The sequence below is a fragment of the Leiobunum rupestre genome, assembly GCF_980474605.1.
Source record: "Leiobunum rupestre chromosome 9 unlocalized genomic scaffold, qqLeiRupe1.1.hap1 SUPER_9_unloc_1, whole genome shotgun sequence".
Lineage (NCBI taxonomy): Eukaryota > Metazoa > Arthropoda > Arachnida > Opiliones > Sclerosomatidae > Leiobunum > Leiobunum rupestre.
In genome coordinates this window covers 226,357-246,845 of record NW_028324280.1, presented here as the reverse complement: position 1 = coordinate 246,845, position 20,489 = coordinate 226,357, and the positions used below count along the sequence as shown (strand labels likewise).

At 39.4% G+C, this 20,489-nt stretch overlaps 12 non-coding genes across 12 annotated transcripts; 6 read left to right on the top strand and 6 right to left on the bottom strand.

Moving 5' to 3' along the window:
• Window positions 1–1,265: 1,265 nt before the first annotated feature.
• Window positions 1,266–1,384, bottom strand: LOC149920934 (5S ribosomal RNA). The gene has a single exon (XR_016477536.1). It is a non-coding gene; the product is annotated as a 5S ribosomal RNA (ribosomal RNA).
• Window positions 1,385–2,536: 1,152 nt separating this feature from the next.
• On the top strand, window positions 2,537–2,728 carry LOC149920933 (U2 spliceosomal RNA). The gene has a single exon (XR_016477625.1). It is a non-coding gene; the product is annotated as a U2 spliceosomal RNA (small nuclear RNA).
• Window positions 2,729–4,711: 1,983 nt separating this feature from the next.
• Window positions 4,712–4,830, bottom strand: LOC149920932 (5S ribosomal RNA). The gene has a single exon (XR_016477535.1). It is a non-coding gene; the product is annotated as a 5S ribosomal RNA (ribosomal RNA).
• A 1,153-nt stretch (window positions 4,831–5,983) lies between these two features.
• Window positions 5,984–6,175, top strand: LOC149920931 (U2 spliceosomal RNA). The gene has a single exon (XR_016477624.1). It is a non-coding gene; the product is annotated as a U2 spliceosomal RNA (small nuclear RNA).
• Window positions 6,176–8,156: 1,981 nt separating this feature from the next.
• On the bottom strand, window positions 8,157–8,275 carry LOC149920930 (5S ribosomal RNA). The gene has a single exon (XR_016477534.1). It is a non-coding gene; the product is annotated as a 5S ribosomal RNA (ribosomal RNA).
• A 1,135-nt stretch (window positions 8,276–9,410) lies between these two features.
• Window positions 9,411–9,602, top strand: LOC149920929 (U2 spliceosomal RNA). Its single transcript, XR_016477623.1, has one exon. It is a non-coding gene; the product is annotated as a U2 spliceosomal RNA (small nuclear RNA).
• Window positions 9,603–11,586: 1,984 nt separating this feature from the next.
• On the bottom strand, window positions 11,587–11,705 carry LOC149920928 (5S ribosomal RNA). Its single transcript, XR_016477533.1, has one exon. It is a non-coding gene; the product is annotated as a 5S ribosomal RNA (ribosomal RNA).
• A 1,159-nt stretch (window positions 11,706–12,864) lies between these two features.
• LOC149920927 (U2 spliceosomal RNA) lies at window positions 12,865–13,056 on the top strand. The gene has a single exon (XR_016477622.1). It is a non-coding gene; the product is annotated as a U2 spliceosomal RNA (small nuclear RNA).
• Window positions 13,057–15,045: 1,989 nt separating this feature from the next.
• LOC149920926 (5S ribosomal RNA) lies at window positions 15,046–15,164 on the bottom strand. The gene has a single exon (XR_016477532.1). It is a non-coding gene; the product is annotated as a 5S ribosomal RNA (ribosomal RNA).
• Window positions 15,165–16,318: 1,154 nt separating this feature from the next.
• LOC149920925 (U2 spliceosomal RNA) lies at window positions 16,319–16,510 on the top strand. The gene has a single exon (XR_016477621.1). It is a non-coding gene; the product is annotated as a U2 spliceosomal RNA (small nuclear RNA).
• A 1,987-nt stretch (window positions 16,511–18,497) lies between these two features.
• Window positions 18,498–18,616, bottom strand: LOC149920924 (5S ribosomal RNA). Its single transcript, XR_016477530.1, has one exon. It is a non-coding gene; the product is annotated as a 5S ribosomal RNA (ribosomal RNA).
• A 1,153-nt stretch (window positions 18,617–19,769) lies between these two features.
• LOC149920923 (U2 spliceosomal RNA) lies at window positions 19,770–19,961 on the top strand. Its single transcript, XR_016477620.1, has one exon. It is a non-coding gene; the product is annotated as a U2 spliceosomal RNA (small nuclear RNA).
• Window positions 19,962–20,489: the final 528 nt, after the last annotated feature.

The following is a 20,489-nucleotide window of genomic DNA, read 5'->3' as shown; positions in this document are numbered from 1 at the left end:
GGTTCCAGCCAAGATGTTCCGCGTAAAGAGAAAACACGAAATAAGCCCCTCTCCATTTTTTCTCTCTTCCCGTCTTCCGTGGACAGTGAGTCGCCGCCGGGGGCCCGCCGCCCGCGGCAGCTACATTACCAAGATATAAAGTGGCAAGGCTTATTTTTGGTAAGTACAAAATCATTTATTATATATTGCTCTATAATTAACTATATTTGGAATTAAACATTTTTGTTCTATTTATCTCAAAGTCATGATTATTCCTAACATTAATAGTATTAAACTTAATATGATATATCTTTTGTTAAAGTAGATTAGGAATTTATAATTTTAATATTTATAGAGGAGTTCGGATTTAAAATGTTATATTTTTTTAATAATGATCTCAAAGATCTGACTTTTGAAATGTTTGTTACTTTTTCTAAGTATCAATAAAACATGACATTAAATTTATATTGTGCCAAGGTTCATTTTTATATTTTACATAAACTACATCACCTAAAACAATTAATAGATAAAAGTTAGCTATATTATTTTGTTTAAAAAATATATCTCTGTCTCCGTTTTATTATTTAATTTCGTGGTTTGTTTTGATATTTTGTATTTTTGGGTTACTCCCCTAATCCATGCGGCTGTCCCATGATAAAACCTTCTATAAAACATTTTCCAAAAGTCCTTTTTTAGATTCAACTATTTAAATTACATTTAAGATTAAAATTTAGAACAAAAAATATATTTCACAATTAGAATTTGTTAATAAAATTTTAACTTTGGACTTCATTCCAAAACCAGAAAAGGCCATTTCAGAGTGGATTTTACCGCGGAAATGTTTTTGTTTAGAGATAAACGTTAGTTAGTTAGTTAGTTAGTTAGTTAGTTAGTTAGTTAATTAGTTAGTTAGTTAGTTAGTTAGTTAATTAGTTAGTTAGTTAGTTAGTTAGTTAGTTAGTTAGTTAGTTAGTTAGTTAGTAAGTAAGTAAGTAAGTAAGTAAGTAAGTAAGTAAGTAAGTTAGTACTATTTTAAGTACAAGCCTTAAGTAGAATAAAATGAAAACCAATTTTCTCGCCATTTTATTTTGTTCAATTTTGATACTAACATGTATTTTATTCACGGAAAGATGCTGCCAGTTGTTAAAAAAAGGCCAAGAGTTGACCGAAATAATATTATCGTCTGGGCGAACTTTTAATTGCATAAAAAAGCAGCGTCAAAATGATAGGATGAAGGTATTTTCCTGTTAAAAGACGCAAATCCCATCCCGCGAAAATAAATGAGTAGCCAACGGCACGCGGTGTTCCCAGGTGGTCTCCCTCCCAAGTACTGACCGCGCTCGACGCTGCTTAACTTCGGTGATCAGACGAGAACCGGTGTATTCAGCGTGATATGGCCGTTGCCGCTAGAGTGTAATTGATAGCGGTGGACAAGCCGCGACTAGCCAGGTCCTGGTAGGTTGGTGATCGCCGAGGGCCACCGGCTGCATGCGGCTCCAATAGAACGTTCTATACACTCTTTTTAGAAACGTTTACTGGGCGCCGATATTATCGTACAGACAACCAACGAGCAAGCCCTTTACCGCAGAAATTTCATCCCCCCCCCCCCCCCAAACCAGTTTTTTCATCACCCTCCCCGTAGACTGTAAGGTGATGGCGGTCGATTGGGAAGGCGCGTTTACGAATCTATAAAATTGGTGTGGTGTGCTTTCCCCCTTTGGAGTTCGGAGGAGGTGAAGGTTTGGCCGGTTTTTCGTCTTAGAGAAATATATTTATCTGGCAAACCCGTAAGAAATTGAGAGCAGTCAATTTTTATTAGTAGCGTAGTTGCTAGCCTAGGCTTCACATATTTCCGGCTTTGCTTTCCGCGCCTTTTTTCTTATTTTAAATGATTTTTGTAATAAATGTATGATGGCAAATAAGAAAAATTCTAGAAAATACTAGTCCCAAATCCACGTGTTTAAGATGAAACTTAGATCATGAAAATATCCTTAACCCCAAACATACTTCAACACCTAGGGTGCCTCCTACAACTCCTAAAAGGTACGTCTCTAAAATATTCATATAAAGACAGGACATAAGCCGAATTCTCTTAAACCAAAGAATAACAAAAGTTGTTAGTCCTGCTGAACCAGCTCTATAGTCTGTATGAAAAGTGACCGGTTATGGTCCACTTTTATAGAACGCTCTATTCGCTTATAATAAATTTTTCCTAAATGGTCATTTAAACGCGTTTGACGTTTCACGTAGAATCTAGTACACTTAATACGTTATTTATGGTCCTATAAACCACCATTTAGATTTTTTTTCCATACGGCCCGGTAAAGTGGCCCACTCTACTGTCTCTAGCCGATGACCCCAAAAGTGCCAGTCCGGGCCTGGCGGTGTACCTCTATTTCACGGATTCAAGATATCGTCTTCTCCTTTGTTCGCGCGATGGCTACAAACGTTGTCATCTCCCACCAGGACCAACATTCGGTGACGTAATTATGAAATATTTGAAATGCTCGAATTCTCTCTTTTTACTTTGTTAAACAGTGACGGCTCCTAGCGGGTTATCGCTTCTCGGCCTTTTGGCTAAGATCAAAGTGTAGTATCTGTTCTTATCAGCTTAATATCTGATACGGGTCCCATCGGGGCCCAAGATATTAAACTTATTTTTGGACGGCGGCGGAGTGGTCGGAGCTTGCTCCACCTCCGCCACGGGTCGGCCTGGTATTGCAGTAAATCCGGGATCGGCCCACTTCTCTCTTGAAATCAAAAATCAAACGCTCTTATAATGGCGCACTGCGCAACACAGTATTTCCGGGAAATGTTATTTGGCTGTCTTTATATATATTTCTTTATTATAATATATTGCCCCTCTGACGTCATAAGTGGTAAAATCCTTATTGTCGAATAGTTAATAATGAAGAATCGGAAAGATTCCAGTTTTTGAATTTTCTTTTACCTAGTTATACACTCTTTTTCGCGGTATTTTCACGGAGGATAGGAAGGGAGGCGAAGTAGGAGGGATGAATGGCGGCAAGATTGCGGCAGCTACGCTACGTCTAGCCGCCATTTTTCCGAAATTTTCCCGCCGCTAAGCTTCTTACAAGGATGCTGCCGCGTTCATCCCTCCTACTTCGCCTCCCTTCCTATCCTCCTTGGTATTTTCCTGGGCGCGTCCATGCTTGGTTTTCCCCCTTTCAGTCCTCTCCTCCATTATGGATACCCAAGGAGTGGATGCTAGACTCCCCGTTTAGGGCAGAGGCAATGGCCGACGAGCGGGAGGCAAGTAAGAGGGGTAAAATAAAGGCGCGAAAAGAGGTTGTTCTGTGTTATTCCTGTGGTTTTATTCGTAACCCAAGGTTCGTAAATCGTGCATGTTCTAAGTGGTTGGCTGAAGGAACCGGTTTTCATAACGTAAATTCGCGGGTTTCGGTATGGTGGGTAGAGACAGCGCGCCCCTCATTTTTAGGTCATTGGGTTCCAGCCAAGATGTTCCGCGTAAAGAGAAAACACGAAATAAGCCCCTCTCCATTTTTTCTCTCTTCCCGTCTTCCGTGGACAGTGAGTCGCCGCCGGGGGCCCGCCGCCCGCGGCAGCTACATTACCAAGATATAAAGTGGCAAGGCTTATTTTTGGTAAGTACAAAATCATTTATTATATATTGCTCTATAATTAACTATATTTGGAATTAAACATTTTTGTTCTATTTATCTCAAAGTCATGATTATTCCTAACATTAATAGTATTAAACTTAATATGATATATCTTTTGTTAAAGTAGATTAGGAATTTATAATTTTAATATTTATAGAGGAGTTCGGATTTAAAATGTTATATTTTTTTAATAATGATCTCAAAGATCTGACTTTTGAAATGTTTGTTACTTTTTCTAAGTATCAATAAAACATGACATTAAATTTATATTGTGCCAAGGTTCATTTTTATATTTTACATAAACTACATCACCTAAAACAATTAATAGATAAAAGTTAGCTATATTATTTTGTTTAAAAAATATATCTCTGTCTCCGTTTTATTATTTAATTTCGTGGTTTGTTTTGATATTTTGTATTTTTGGGTTACTCCCCTAATCCATGCGGCTGTCCCATGATAAAACCTTCTATAAAACATTTTCCAAAAGTCCTTTTTTAGATTCAACTATTTAAATTACATTTAAGATTAAAATTTAGAACAAAAAATATATTTCACAATTAGAATTTGTTAATAAAATTTTAACTTTGGACTTCATTCCAAAACCAGAAAAGGCCATTTCAGAGTGGATTTTACCGCGGAAATGTTTTTGTTTAGAGATAAACGTTAGTTAGTTAGTTAGTTAGTTAGTTAGTTAGTTAGTTAATTAGTTAGTTAGTTAGTTAGTTAGTTAATTAGTTAGTTAGTTAGTTAGTTAGTTAGTTAGTTAGTTAGTTAGTTAGTTAGTAAGTAAGTAAGTAAGTAAGTAAGTAAGTAAGTAAGTAAGTTAGTACTATTTTAAGTACAAGCCTTAAGTAGAATAAAATGAAAACCAATTTTCTCGCCATTTTATTTTGTTCAATTTTGATACTAACATGTATTTTATTCACGGAAAGATGCTGCCAGTTGTTAAAAAAAGGCCAAGAGTTGACCGAAATAATATTATCGTCTGGGCGAACTTTTAATTGCATAAAAAAGCAGCGTCAAAATGATAGGATGAAGGTATTTTCCTGTTAAAAGACGCAAATCCCATCCCGCGAAAATAAATGAGTAGCCAACGGCACGCGGTGTTCCCAGGTGGTCTCCCTCCCAAGTACTGACCGCGCTCGACGCTGCTTAACTTCGGTGATCAGACGAGAACCGGTGTATTCAGCGTGATATGGCCGTTGCCGCTAGAGTGTAATTGATAGCGGTGGACAAGCCGCGACTAGCCAGGTCCTGGTAGGTTGGTGATCGCCGAGGGCCACCGGCTGCATGCGGCTCCAATAGAACGTTCTATACACTCTTTTTAGAAACGTTTACTGGGCGCCGATATTATCGTACAGACAACCAACGAGCAAGCCCTTTACCGCAGAAATTTCATCCCCCCCCCCCCCCCCAAACCAGTTTTTTCATCACCCTCCCCGTAGACTGTAAGGTGATGGCGGTCGATTGGGAAGGCGCGTTTACGAATCTATAAAATTGGTGTGGTGTGCTTTCCCCCTTTGGAGTTCGGAGGAGGTGAAGGTTTGGCCGGTTTTTCGTCTTAGAGAAATATATTTATCTGGCAAACCCGTAAGAAATTGAGAGCAGTCAATTTTTATTAGTAGCGTAGTTGCTAGCCTAGGCTTCACATATTTCCGGCTTTGCTTTCCGCGCCTTTTTTCTTATTTTAAATGATTTTTGTAATAAATGTATGATGGCAAATAAGAAAAATTCTAGAAAATACTAGTCCCAAATCCACGTGTTTAAGATGAAACTTAGATCATGAAAATATCCTTAACCCCAAACATACTTCAACACCTAGGGTGCCTCCTACAACTCCTAAAAGGTACGTCTCTAAAATATTCATATAAAGACAGGACATAAGCCGAATTCTCTTAAACCAAAGAATAACAAAAGTTGTTAGTCCTGCTGAACCAGCTCTATAGTCTGTATGAAAAGTGACCGGTTATGGTCCACTTTTATAGAACGCTCTATTCGCTTATAATAAATTTTTCCTAAATGGTCATTTAAACGCGTTTGACGTTTCACGTAGAATCTAGTACACTTAATACGTTATTTATGGTCCTATAAACCACCATTTAGATTTTTTTTCCATACGGCCCGGTAAAGTGGCCCACTCTACTGTCTCTAGCCGATGACCCCAAAAGTGCCAGTCCGGGCCTGGCGGTGTACCTCTATTTCACGGATTCAAGATATCGTCTTCTCCTTTGTTCGCGCGATGGCTACAAACGTTGTCATCTCCCACCAGGACCAACATTCGGTGACGTAATTATGAAATATTTGAAATGCTCGAATTCTCTCTTTTTACTTTGTTAAACAGTGACGGCTCCTAGCGGGTTATCGCTTCTCGGCCTTTTGGCTAAGATCAAAGTGTAGTATCTGTTCTTATCAGCTTAATATCTGATACGGGTCCCATCGGGGCCCAAGATATTAAACTTATTTTTGGACGGCGGCGGAGTGGTCGGAGCTTGCTCCACCTCCGCCACGGGTCGGCCTGGTATTGCAGTAAATCCGGGATCGGCCCACTTCTCTCTTGAAATCAAAAATCAAACGCTCTTATAATGGCGCACTGCGCAACACAGTATTTCCGGGAAATGTTATTTGGCTGTCTTTATATATATTTCTTTATTATAATATATTGCCCCTCTGACGTCATAAGTGGTAAAATCCTTATTGTCGAATAGTTAATAATGAAGAATCGGAAAGATTCCAGTTTTTGAATTTTCTTTTACCTAGTTATACACTCTTTTTCGCGGTATTTTCACGGAGGATAGGAAGGGAGGCGAAGTAGGAGGGATGAATGGCGGCAAGATTGCGGCAGCTACGCTACGTCTAGCCGCCATTTTTCCGAAATTTTCCCGCCGCTAAGCTTCTTACAAGGATGCTGCCGCGTTCATCCCTCCTACTTCGCCTCCCTTCCTATCCTCCTTGGTATTTTCCTGGGCGCGTCCATGCTTGGTTTTCCCCCTTTCAGTCCTCTCCTCCATTATGGATACCCAAGGAGTGGATGCTAGACTCCCCGTTTAGGGCAGAGGCAATGGCCGACGAGCGGGAGGCAAGTAAGAGGGGTAAAATAAAGGCGCGAAAAGAGGTTGTTCTGTGTTATTCCTGTGGTTTTATTCGTAACCCAAGGTTCGTAAATCGTGCATGTTCTAAGTGGTTGGCTGAAGGAACCGGTTTTCATAACGTAAATTCGCGGGTTTCGGTATGGTGGGTAGAGACAGCGCGCCCCTCATTTTTAGGTCATTGGGTTCCAGCCAAGATGTTCCGCGTAAAGAGAAAACACGAAATAAGCCCCTCTCCATTTTTTCTCTTCCCGTCTTCCGTGGACAGTGAGTCGCCGCCGGGGGCCCGCCGCCCGCGGCAGCTACATTACCAAGATATAAAGTGGCAAGGCTTATTTTTGGTAAGTACAAAATCATTTATTATATATTGCTCTATAATTAACTATATTTGGAATTAAACATTTTTGTTCTATTTATCTCAAAGTCATGATTATTCCTAACATTAATAGTATTAAACTTAATATGATATATCTTTTGTTAAAGTAGATTAGGAATTTATAATTTTAATATTTATAGAGGAGTTCGGATTTAAAATGTTATATTTTTTTAATAATGATCTCAAAGATCTGACTTTTGAAATGTTTGTTACTTTTTCTAAGTATCAATAAAACATGACATTAAATTTATATTGTGCCAAGGTTCATTTTTATATTTTACATAAACTACATCACCTAAAACAATTAATAGATAAAAGTTAGCTATATTATTTTGTTTAAAAAATATATCTCTGTCTCCGTTTTATTATTTAATTTCGTGGTTTGTTTTGATATTTTGTATTTTTGGGTTACTCCCCTAATCCATGCGGCTGTCCCATGATAAAACCTTCTATAAAACATTTTCCAAAAGTCCTTTTTTAGATTCAACTATTTAAATTACATTTAAGATTAAAATTTAGAACAAAAAATATATTTCACAATTAGAATTTGTTAATAAAATTTTAACTTTGGACTTCATTCCAAAACCAGAAAAGGCCATTTCAGAGTGGATTTTACCGCGGAAATGTTTTTGTTTAGAGATAAACGTTAGTTAGTTAGTTAGTTAGTTAGTTAGTTAGTTAGTTAATTAGTTAGTTAGTTAGTTAGTTAGTTAATTAGTTAGTTAGTTAGTTAGTTAGTTAGTTAGTTAGTTAGTTAGTTAGTTAGTAAGTAAGTAAGTAAGTAAGTAAGTAAGTAAGTAAGTAAGTTAGTACTATTTTAAGTACAAGCCTTAAGTAGAATAAAATGAAAACCAATTTTCTCGCCATTTTATTTTGTTCAATTTTGATACTAACATGTATTTTATTCACGGAAAGATGCTGCCAGTTGTTAAAAAAAGGCCAAGAGTTGACCGAAATAATATTATCGTCTGGGCGAACTTTTAATTGCATAAAAAAGCAGCGTCAAAATGATAGGATGAAGGTATTTTCCTGTTAAAAGACGCAAATCCCATCCCGCGAAAATAAATGAGTAGCCAACGGCACGCGGTGTTCCCAGGTGGTCTCCCTCCCAAGTACTGACCGCGCTCGACGCTGCTTAACTTCGGTGATCAGACGAGAACCGGTGTATTCAGCGTGATATGGCCGTTGCCGCTAGAGTGTAATTGATAGCGGTGGACAAGCCGCGACTAGCCAGGTCCTGGTAGGTTGGTGATCGCCGAGGGCCACCGGCTGCATGCGGCTCCAATAGAACGTTCTATACACTCTTTTTAGAAACGTTTACTGGGCGCCGATATTATCGTACAGACAACCAACGAGCAAGCCCTTTACCGCAGCCCCCCCAAACCAGTTTTTTCATCACCCTCCCCGTAGACTGTAAGGTGATGGCGGTCGATTGGGAAGGCGCGTTTACGAATCTATAAAATTGGTGTGGTGTGCTTTCCCCCTTTGGAGTTCGGAGGAGGTGAAGGTTTGGCCGGTTTTTCGTCTTAGAGAAATATATTTATCTGGCAAACCCGTAAGAAATTGAGAGCAGTCAATTTTTATTAGTAGCGTAGTTGCTAGCCTAGGCTTCACATATTTCCGGCTTTGCTTTCCGCGCCTTTTTTCTTATTTTAAATGATTTTTGTAATAAATGTATGATGGCAAATAAGAAAAATTCTAGAAAATACTAGTCCCAAATCCACGTGTTTAAGATGAAACTTAGATCATGAAAATATCCTTAACCCCAAACATACTTCAACACCTAGGGTGCCTCCTACAACTCCTAAAAGGTACGTCTCTAAAATATTCATATAAAGACAGGACATAAGCCGAATTCTCTTAAACCAAAGAATAACAAAAGTTGTTAGTCCTGCTGAACCAGCTCTATAGTCTGTATGAAAAGTGACCGGTTATGGTCCACTTTTATAGAACGCTCTATTCGCTTATAATAAATTTTTCCTAAATGGTCATTTAAACGCGTTTGACGTTTCACGTAGAATCTAGTACACTTAATACGTTATTTATGGTCCTATAAACCACCATTTAGATTTTTTTTCCATACGGCCCGGTAAAGTGGCCCACTCTACTGTCTCTAGCCGATGACCCCAAAAGTGCCAGTCCGGGCCTGGCGGTGTACCTCTATTTCACGGATTCAAGATATCGTCTTCTCCTTTGTTCGCGCGATGGCTACAAACGTTGTCATCTCCCACCAGGACCAACATTCGGTGACGTAATTATGAAATATTTGAAATGCTCGAATTCTCTCTTTTTACTTTGTTAAACAGTGACGGCTCCTAGCGGGTTATCGCTTCTCGGCCTTTTGGCTAAGATCAAAGTGTAGTATCTGTTCTTATCAGCTTAATATCTGATACGGGTCCCATCGGGGCCCAAGATATTAAACTTATTTTTGGACGGCGGCGGAGTGGTCGGAGCTTGCTCCACCTCCGCCACGGGTCGGCCTGGTATTGCAGTAAATCCGGGATCGGCCCACTTCTCTCTTGAAATCAAAAATCAAACGCTCTTATAATGGCGCACTGCGCAACACAGTATTTCCGGGAAATGTTATTTGGCTGTCTTTATATATATTTCTTTATTATAATATATTGCCCCTCTGACGTCATAAGTGGTAAAATCCTTATTGTCGAATAGTTAATAATGAAGAATCGGAAAGATTCCAGTTTTTGAATTTTCTTTTACCTAGTTATACACTCTTTTTCGCGGTATTTTCACGGAGGATAGGAAGGGAGGCGAAGTAGGAGGGATGAATGGCGGCAAGATTGCGGCAGCTACGCTACGTCTAGCCGCCATTTTTCCGAAATTTTCCCGCCGCTAAGCTTCTTACAAGGATGCTGCCGCGTTCATCCCTCCTACTTCGCCTCCCTTCCTATCCTCCTTGGTATTTTCCTGGGCGCGTCCATGCTTGGTTTTCCCCCTTTCAGTCCTCTCCTCCATTATGGATACCCAAGGAGTGGATGCTAGACTCCCCGTTTAGGGCAGAGGCAATGGCCGACGAGCGGGAGGCAAGTAAGAGGGGTAAAATAAAGGCGCGAAAAGAGGTTGTTCTGTGTTATTCCTGTGGTTTTATTCGTAACCCAAGGTTCGTAAATCGTGCATGTTCTAAGTGGTTGGCTGAAGGAACCGGTTTTCATAACGTAAATTCGCGGGTTTCGGTATGGTGGGAGACAGCGCGCCCCTCATTTTTAGGTCATTGGGTTCCAGCCAAGATGTTCCGCGTAAAGAGAAAACACGAAATAAGCCCCTCTCCATTTTTTCTCTCTTCCCGTCTTCCGTGGACAGTGAGTCGCCGCCGGGGGCCCGCCGCCCGCGGCAGCTACATTACCAAGATATAAAGTGGCAAGGCTTATTTTTGGTAAGTACAAAATCATTTATTATATATTGCTCTATAATTAACTATATTTGGAATTAAACATTTTTGTTCTATTTATCTCAAAGTCATGATTATTCCTAACATTAATAGTATTAAACTTAATATGATATATCTTTTGTTAAAGTAGATTAGGAATTTATAATTTTAATATTTATAGAGGAGTTCGGATTTAAAATGTTATATTTTTTTAATAATGATCTCAAAGATCTGACTTTTGAAATGTTTGTTACTTTTTCTAAGTATCAATAAAACATGACATTAAATTTATATTGTGCCAAGGTTCATTTTTATATTTTACATAAACTACATCACCTAAAACAATTAATAGATAAAAGTTAGCTATATTATTTTGTTTAAAAAATATATCTCTGTCTCCGTTTTATTATTTAATTTCGTGGTTTGTTTTGATATTTTGTATTTTTGGGTTACTCCCCTAATCCATGCGGCTGTCCCATGATAAAACCTTCTATAAAACATTTTCCAAAAGTCCTTTTTTAGATTCAACTATTTAAATTACATTTAAGATTAAAATTTAGAACAAAAAATATATTTCACAATTAGAATTTGTTAATAAAATTTTAACTTTGGACTTCATTCCAAAACCAGAAAAGGCCATTTCAGAGTGGATTTTACCGCGGAAATGTTTTTGTTTAGAGATAAACGTTAGTTAGTTAGTTAGTTAGTTAGTTAGTTAGTTAGTTAATTAGTTAGTTAGTTAGTTAGTTAGTTAATTAGTTAGTTAGTTAGTTAGTTAGTTAGTTAGTTAGTTAGTTAGTTAGTTAGTTAGTAAGTAAGTAAGTAAGTAAGTAAGTAAGTAAGTAAGTAAGTTAGTACTATTTTAAGTACAAGCCTTAAGTAGAATAAAATGAAAACCAATTTTCTCGCCATTTTATTTTGTTCAATTTTGATACTAACATGTATTTTATTCACGGAAAGATGCTGCCAGTTGTTAAAAAAAGGCCAAGAGTTGACCGAAATAATATTATCGTCTGGGCGAACTTTTAATTGCATAAAAAAGCAGCGTCAAAATGATAGGATGAAGGTATTTTCCTGTTAAAAGACGCAAATCCCATCCCGCGAAAATAAATGAGTAGCCAACGGCACGCGGTGTTCCCAGGTGGTCTCCCTCCCAAGTACTGACCGCGCTCGACGCTGCTTAACTTCGGTGATCAGACGAGAACCGGTGTATTCAGCGTGATATGGCCGTTGCCGCTAGAGTGTAATTGATAGCGGTGGACAAGCCGCGACTAGCCAGGTCCTGGTAGGTTGGTGATCGCCGAGGGCCACCGGCTGCATGCGGCTCCAATAGAACGTTCTATACACTCTTTTTAGAAACGTTTACTGGGCGCCGATATTATCGTACAGACAACCAACGAGCAAGCCCTTTACCGCAGAAATTTCATCCCCCCCCCCCCCCCCCCCCCCAAACCAGTTTTTTCATCACCCTCCCCGTAGACTGTAAGGTGATGGCGGTCGATTGGGAAGGCGCGTTTACGAATCTATAAAATTGGTGTGGTGTGCTTTCCCCCTTTGGAGTTCGGAGGAGGTGAAGGTTTGGCCGGTTTTTCGTCTTAGAGAAATATATTTATCTGGCAAACCCGTAAGAAATTGAGAGCAGTCAATTTTTATTAGTAGCGTAGTTGCTAGCCTAGGCTTCACATATTTCCGGCTTTGCTTTCCGCGCCTTTTTTCTTATTTTAAATGATTTTTGTAATAAATGTATGATGGCAAATAAGAAAAATTCTAGAAAATACTAGTCCCAAATCCACGTGTTTAAGATGAAACTTAGATCATGAAAATATCCTTAACCCCAAACATACTTCAACACCTAGGGTGCCTCCTACAACTCCTAAAAGGTACGTCTCTAAAATATTCATATAAAGACAGGACATAAGCCGAATTCTCTTAAACCAAAGAATAACAAAAGTTGTTAGTCCTGCTGAACCAGCTCTATAGTCTGTATGAAAAGTGACCGGTTATGGTCCACTTTTATAGAACGCTCTATTCGCTTATAATAAATTTTTCCTAAATGGTCATTTAAACGCGTTTGACGTTTCACGTAGAATCTAGTACACTTAATACGTTATTTATGGTCCTATAAACCACCATTTAGATTTTTTTTCCATACGGCCCGGTAAAGTGGCCCACTCTACTGTCTCTAGCCGATGACCCCAAAAGTGCCAGTCCGGGCCTGGCGGTGTACCTCTATTTCACGGATTCAAGATATCGTCTTCTCCTTTGTTCGCGCGATGGCTACAAACGTTGTCATCTCCCACCAGGACCAACATTCGGTGACGTAATTATGAAATATTTGAAATGCTCGAATTCTCTCTTTTTACTTTGTTAAACAGTGACGGCTCCTAGCGGGTTATCGCTTCTCGGCCTTTTGGCTAAGATCAAAGTGTAGTATCTGTTCTTATCAGCTTAATATCTGATACGGGTCCCATCGGGGCCCAAGATATTAAACTTATTTTTGGACGGCGGCGGAGTGGTCGGAGCTTGCTCCACCTCCGCCACGGGTCGGCCTGGTATTGCAGTAAATCCGGGATCGGCCCACTTCTCTCTTGAAATCAAAAATCAAACGCTCTTATAATGGCGCACTGCGCAACACAGTATTTCCGGGAAATGTTATTTGGCTGTCTTTATATATATTTCTTTATTATAATATATTGCCCCTCTGACGTCATAAGTGGTAAAATCCTTATTGTCGAATAGTTAATAATGAAGAATCGGAAAGATTCCAGTTTTTGAATTTTCTTTTACCTAGTTATACACTCTTTTTCGCGGTATTTTCACGGAGGATAGGAAGGGAGGCGAAGTAGGAGGGATGAATGGCGGCAAGATTGCGGCAGCTACGCTACGTCTAGCCGCCATTTTTCCGAAATTTTCCCGCCGCTAAGCTTCTTACAAGGATGCTGCCGCGTTCATCCCTCCTACTTCGCCTCCCTTCCTATCCTCCTTGGTATTTTCCTGGGCGCGTCCATGCTTGGTTTTCCCCCTTTCAGTCCTCTCCTCCATTATGGATACCCAAGGAGTGGATGCTAGACTCCCCGTTTAGGGCAGAGGCAATGGCCGACGAGCGGGAGGCAAGTAAGAGGGGTAAAATAAAGGCGCGAAAAGAGGTTGTTCTGTGTTATTCCTGTGGTTTTATTCGTAACCCAAGGTTCGTAAATCGTGCATGTTCTAAGTGGTTGGCTGAAGGAACCGGTTTTCATAACGTAAATTCGCGGGTTTCGGTATGGTGGGTAGAGACAGCGCGCCCCTCATTTTTAGGTCATTGGGTTCCAGCCAAGATGTTCCGCGTAAAGAGAAAACACGAAATAAGCCCCTCTCCATTTTTTCTCTCTTCCCGTCTTCCGTGGACAGTGAGTCGCCGCCGGGGGCCCGCCGCCCGCGGCAGCTACATTACCAAGATATAAAGTGGCAAGGCTTATTTTTGGTAAGTACAAAATCATTTATTATATATTGCTCTATAATTAACTATATTTGGAATTAAACATTTTTGTTCTATTTATCTCAAAGTCATGATTATTCCTAACATTAATAGTATTAAACTTAATATGATATATCTTTTGTTAAAGTAGATTAGGAATTTATAATTTTAATATTTATAGAGGAGTTCGGATTTAAAATGTTATATTTTTTTAATAATGATCTCAAAGATCTGACTTTTGAAATGTTTGTTACTTTTTCTAAGTATCAATAAAACATGACATTAAAATTAAATTTATATTGTGCCAAGGTTCATTTTTATATTTTACATAAACTACATCACCTAAAACAATTAATAGATAAAAGTTAGCTATATTATTTTGTTTAAAAAATATATCTCTGTCTCCGTTTTATTATTTAATTTCGTGGTTTGTTTTGATATTTTGTATTTTTGGGTTACTCCCCTAATCCATGCGGCTGTCCCATGATAAAACCTTCTATAAAACATTTTCCAAAAGTCCTTTTTTAGATTCAACTATTTAAATTACATTTAAGATTAAAATTTAGAACAAAAAATATATTTCACAATTAGAATTTGTTAATAAAATTTTAACTTTGGACTTCATTCCAAAACCAGAAAAGGCCATTTCAGAGTGGATTTTACCGCGGAAATGTTTTTGTTTAGAGATAAACGTTAGTTAGTTAGTTAGTTAGTTAGTTAGTTAGTTAGTTAATTAGTTAGTTAGTTAGTTAGTTAGTTAATTAGTTAGTTAGTTAGTTAGTTAGTTAGTTAGTTAGTTAGTTAGTTAGTTAGTAAGTAAGTAAGTAAGTAAGTAAGTAAGTAAGTAAGTAAGTTAGTACTATTTTAAGTACAAGCCTTAAGTAGAATAAAATGAAAACCAATTTTCTCGCCATTTTATTTTGTTCAATTTTGATACTAACATGTATTTTATTCACGGAAAGATGCTGCCAGTTGTTAAAAAAAGGCCAAGAGTTGACCGAAATAATATTATCGTCTGGGCGAACTTTTAATTGCATAAAAAAGCAGCGTCAAAATGATAGGATGAAGGTATTTTCCTGTTAAAAGACGCAAATCCCATCCCGCGAAAATAAATGAGTAGCCAACGGCACGCGGTGTTCCCAGGTGGTCTCCCTCCCAAGTACTGACCGCGCTCGACGCTGCTTAACTTCGGTGATCAGACGAGAACCGGTGTATTCAGCGTGATATGGCCGTTGCCGCTAGAGTGTAATTGATAGCGGTGGACAAGCCGCGACTAGCCAGGTCCTGGTAGGTTGGTGATCGCCGAGGGCCACCGGCTGCATGCGGCTCCAATAGAACGTTCTATACACTCTTTTTAGAAACGTTTACTGGGCGCCGATATTATCGTACAGACAACCAACGAGCAAGCCCTTTACCGCAGAAATTTCATCCCCCCCCCCCCCCCCCAAACCAGTTTTTTCATCACCCTCCCCGTAGACTGTAAGGTGATGGCGGTCGATTGGGAAGGCGCGTTTACGAATCTATAAAATTGGTGTGGTGTGCTTTCCCCCTTTGGAGTTCGGAGGAGGTGAAGGTTTGGCCGGTTTTTCGTCTTAGAGAAATATATTTATCTGGCAAACCCGTAAGAAATTGAGAGCAGTCAATTTTTATTAGTAGCGTAGTTGCTAGCCTAGGCTTCACATATTTCCGGCTTTGCTTTCCGCGCCTTTTTTCTTATTTTAAATGATTTTTGTAATAAATGTATGATGGCAAATAAGAAAAATTCTAGAAAATACTAGTCCCAAATCCACGTGTTTAAGATGAAACTTAGATCATGAAAATATCCTTAACCCCAAACATACTTCAACACCTAGGGTGCCTCCTACAACTCCTAAAAGGTACGTCTCTAAAATATTCATATAAAGACAGGACATAAGCCGAATTCTCTTAAACCAAAGAATAACAAAAGTTGTTAGTCCTGCTGAACCAGCTCTATAGTCTGTATGAAAAGTGACCGGTTATGGTCCACTTTTATAGAACGCTCTATTCGCTTATAATAAATTTTTCCTAAATGGTCATTTAAACGCGTTTGACGTTTCACGTAGAATCTAGTACACTTAATACGTTATTTATGGTCCTATAAACCACCATTTAGATTTTTTTTCCATACGGCCCGGTAAAGTGGCCCACTCTACTGTCTCTAGCCGATGACCCCAAAAGTGCCAGTCCGGGCCTGGCGGTGTACCTCTATTTCACGGATTCAAGATATCGTCTTCTCCTTTGTTCGCGCGATGGCTACAAACGTTGTCATCTCCCACCAGGACCAACATTCGGTGACGTAATTATGAAATATTTGAAATGCTCGAATTCTCTCTTTTTACTTTGTTAAACAGTGACGGCTCCTAGCGGGTTATCGCTTCTCGGCCTTTTGGCTAAGATCAAAGTGTAGTATCTGTTCTTATCAGCTTAATATCTGATACGGGTCCCATCGGGGCCCAAGATATTAAACTTATTTTTGGACGGCGGCGGAGTGGTCGGAGCTTGCTCCACCTCCGCCACGGGTCGGCCTGGTATTGCAGTAAATCCGGGATCGGCCCACTTCTCTCTTGAAATCAAAAATCAAACGCTCTTATAATGGCGCACTGCGCAACACAGTATTTCCGGGAAATGTTATTTGGCTGTCTTTATATATATTTCTTTATTATAATATATTGCCCCTCTGACGTCATAAGTGGTAAAATCCTTATTGTCGAATAGTTAATAATGAAGAATCGGAAAGATTCCAGTTTTTGAATTTTCTTTTACCTAGTTATACACTCTTTTTCGCGGTATTTTCACGGAGGATAGGAAGGGAGGCGAAGTAGGAGGGATGAATGGCGGCAAGATTGCGGCAGCTACGCTACGTCTAGCCGCCATTTTTCCGAAATTTTCCCGCCGCTAAGCTTCTTACAAGGATGCTGCCGCGTTCATCCCTCCTACTTCGCCTCCCTTCCTATCCTCCTTGGTATTTTCCTGGGCGCGTCCATGCTTGGTTTTCCCCCTTTCAGTCCTCTCCTCCATTATGGATACCCAAGGAGTGGATGCTAGACTCCCCGTTTAGGGCAGAGGCAATGGCCGACGAGCGGGAGGCAAGTAAGAGGGGTAAAATAAAGGCGCGAAAAGAGGTTGTTCTGTGTTATTCCTGTGGTTTTATTCGTAACCCAAGGTTCGTAAATCGTGCATGTTCTAAGTGGTTGGCTGAAGGAACCGGTTTTCATAACGTAAATTCGCGGGTTTCGGTATGGTGGGTAGAGACAGCGCGCCCCTCATTTTTAGGTCATTGGGTTCCAGCCAAGATGTTCCGCGTAAAGAGAAAACACGAAATAAGCCCCTCTCCATTTTTTCTCTCTTCCCGTCTTCCGTGGACAGTGAGTCGCCGCCGGGGGCCCGCCGCCCGCGGCAGCTACATTACCAAGATATAAAGTGGCAAGGCTTATTTTTGGTAAGTACAAAATCATTTATTATATATTGCTCTATAATTAACTATATTTGGAATTAAACATTTTTGTTCTATTTATCTCAAAGTCATGATTATTCCTAACATTAATAGTATTAAACTTAATATGATATATCTTTTGTTAAAGTAGATTAGGAATTTATAATTTTAATATTTATAGAGGAGTTCGGATTTAAAATGTTATATTTTTTTAATAATGATCTCAAAGATCTGACTTTTGAAATGTTTGTTACTTTTTCTAAGTATCAATAAAACATGACATTAAATTTATATTGTGCCAAGGTTCATTTTTATATTTTACATAAACTACATCACCTAAAACAATTAATAGATAAAAGTTAGCTATATTATTTTGTTTAAAAAATATATCTCTGTCTCCGTTTTATTATTTAATTTCGTGGTTTGTTTTGATATTTTGTATTTTTGGGTTACTCCCCTAATCCATGCGGCTGTCCCATGATAAAACCTTCTATAAAACATTTTCCAAAAGTCCTTTTTTAGATTCAACTATTTAAATTACATTTAAGATTAAAATTTAGAACAAAAAATATATTTCACAATTAGAATTTGTTAATAAAATTTTAACTTTGGACTTCATTCCAAAACCAGAAAAGGCCATTTCAGAGTGGATTTTACCGCGGAAATGTTTTTGTTTAGAGATAAACGTTAGTTAGTTAGTTAGTTAGTTAGTTAGTTAGTTAGTTAATTAGTTAGTTAGTTAGTTAGTTAGTTAATTAGTTAGTTAGTTAGTTAGTTAGTTAGTTAGTTAGTTAGTTAGTTAGTTAGTTAGTAAGTAAGTAAGTAAGTAAGTAAGTAAGTAAGTAAGTAAGTTAGTACTATTTTAAGTACAAGCCTTAAGTAGAATAAAATGAAAACCAATTTTCTCGCCATTTTATTTTGTTCAATTTTGATACTAACATGTATTTTATTCACGGAAAGATGCTGCCAGTTGTTAAAAAAAGGCCAAGAGTTGACCGAAATAATATTATCGTCTGGGCGAACTTTTAATTGCATAAAAAAGCAGCGTCAAAATGATAGGATGAAGGTATTTTCCTGTTAAAAGACGCAAATCCCATCCCGCGAAAATAAATGAGTAGCCAACGGCACGCGGTGTTCCCAGGTGGTCTCCCTCCCAAGTACTGACCGCGCTCGACGCTGCTTAACTTCGGTGATCAGACGAGAACCGGTGTATTCAGCGTGATATGGCCGTTGCCGCTAGAGTGTAATTGATAGCGGTGGACAAGCCGCGACTAGCCAGGTCCTGGTAGGTTGGTGATCGCCGAGGGCCACCGGCTGCATGCGGCTCCAATAGAACGTTCTATACACTCTTTTTAGAAACGTTTACTGGGCGCCGATATTATCGTACAGACAACCAACGAGCAAGCCCTTTACCGCAGAAATTTCATCCCCCCCCCCCCCCCCAAACCAGTTTTTTCATCACCCTCCCCGTAGACTGTAAGGTGATGGCGGTCGATTGGGAAGGCGCGTTTACGAATCTATAAAATTGGTGTGGTGTGCTTTCCCCCTTTGGAGTTCGGAGGAGGTGAAGGTTTGGCCGGTTTTTCGTCTTAGAGAAATATATTTATCTGGCAAACCCGTAAGAAATTGAGAGCAGTCAATTTTTATTAGTAGCGTAGTTGCTAGCCTAGGCTTCACATATTTCCGGCTTTGCTTTCCGCGCCTTTTTTCTTATTTTAAATGATTTTTGTAATAAATGTATGATGGCAAATAAGAAAAATTCTAGAAAATACTAGTCCCAAATCCACGTGTTTAAGATGAAACTTAGATCATGAAAATATCCTTAACCCCAAACATACTTCAACACCTAGGGTGCCTCCTACAACTCCTAAAAGGTACGTCTCTAAAATATTCATATAAAGACAGGACATAAGCCGAATTCTCTTAAACCAAAGAATAACAAAAGTTGTTAGTCCTGCTGAACCAGCTCTATAGTCTGTATGAAAAGTGACCGGTTATGGTCCACTTTTATAGAACGCTCTATTCGCTTATAATAAATTTTTCCTAAATGGTCATTTAAACGCGTTTGACGTTTCACGTAGAATCTAGTACACTTAATACGTTATTTATGGTCCTATAAACCACCATTTAGATTTTTTTTCCATACGGCCCGGTAAAGTGGCCCACTCTACTGTCTCTAGCCGATGACCCCAAAAGTGCCAGTCCGGGCCTGGCGGTGTACCTCTATTTCACGGATTCAAGATATCGTCTTCTCCTTTGTTCGCGCGATGGCTACAAACGTTGTCATCTCCCACCAGGACCAACATTCGGTGACGTAATTATGAAATATTTGAAATGCTCGAATTCTCTCTTTTTACTTTGTTAAACAGTGACGGCTCCTAGCGGGTTATCGCTTCTCGGCCTTTTGGCTAAGATCAAAGTGTAGTATCTGTTCTTATCAGCTTAATATCTGATACGGGTCCCATCGGGGCCCAAGATATTAAACTTATTTTTGGACGGCGGCGGAGTGGTCGGAGCTTGCTCCACCTCCGCCACGGGTCGGCCTGGTATTGCAGTAAATCCGGGATCGGCCCACTTCTCTCTTGAAATCAAAAATCAAACGCTCTTATAATGGCGCACTGCGCAACACAGTATTTCCGGGAAATGTTATTTGGCTGTCTTTATATATATTTCTTTATTATAATATATTGCCCCTCTGACGTCATAAGTGGTAAAATCCTTATTGTCGAATAGTTAATAATGAAGAATCGGAAAGATTCCAGTTTTTGAATTTTCTTTTACCTAGTTATACACTCTTTTTCGCGGTATTTTCACGGAGGATAGGAAGGGAGGCGAAGTAGGAGGGATGAATGGCGGCAAGATTGCGGCAGCTACGCTACGTCTAGCCGCCATTTTTCCGAAATTTTCCCGCCGCTAAGCTTCTTACAAGGATGCTGCCGCGTTCATCCCTCCTACTTCGCCTCCCTTCCTATCCTCCTTGGTATTTTCCTGGGCGCGTCCATGCTTGGTTTTCCCCCTTTCAGTCCTCTCCTCCATTATGGATACCCAAGGAGTGGATGCTAGACTCCCCGTTTAGGGCAGAGGCAATGGCCGACGAGCGGGAGGCAA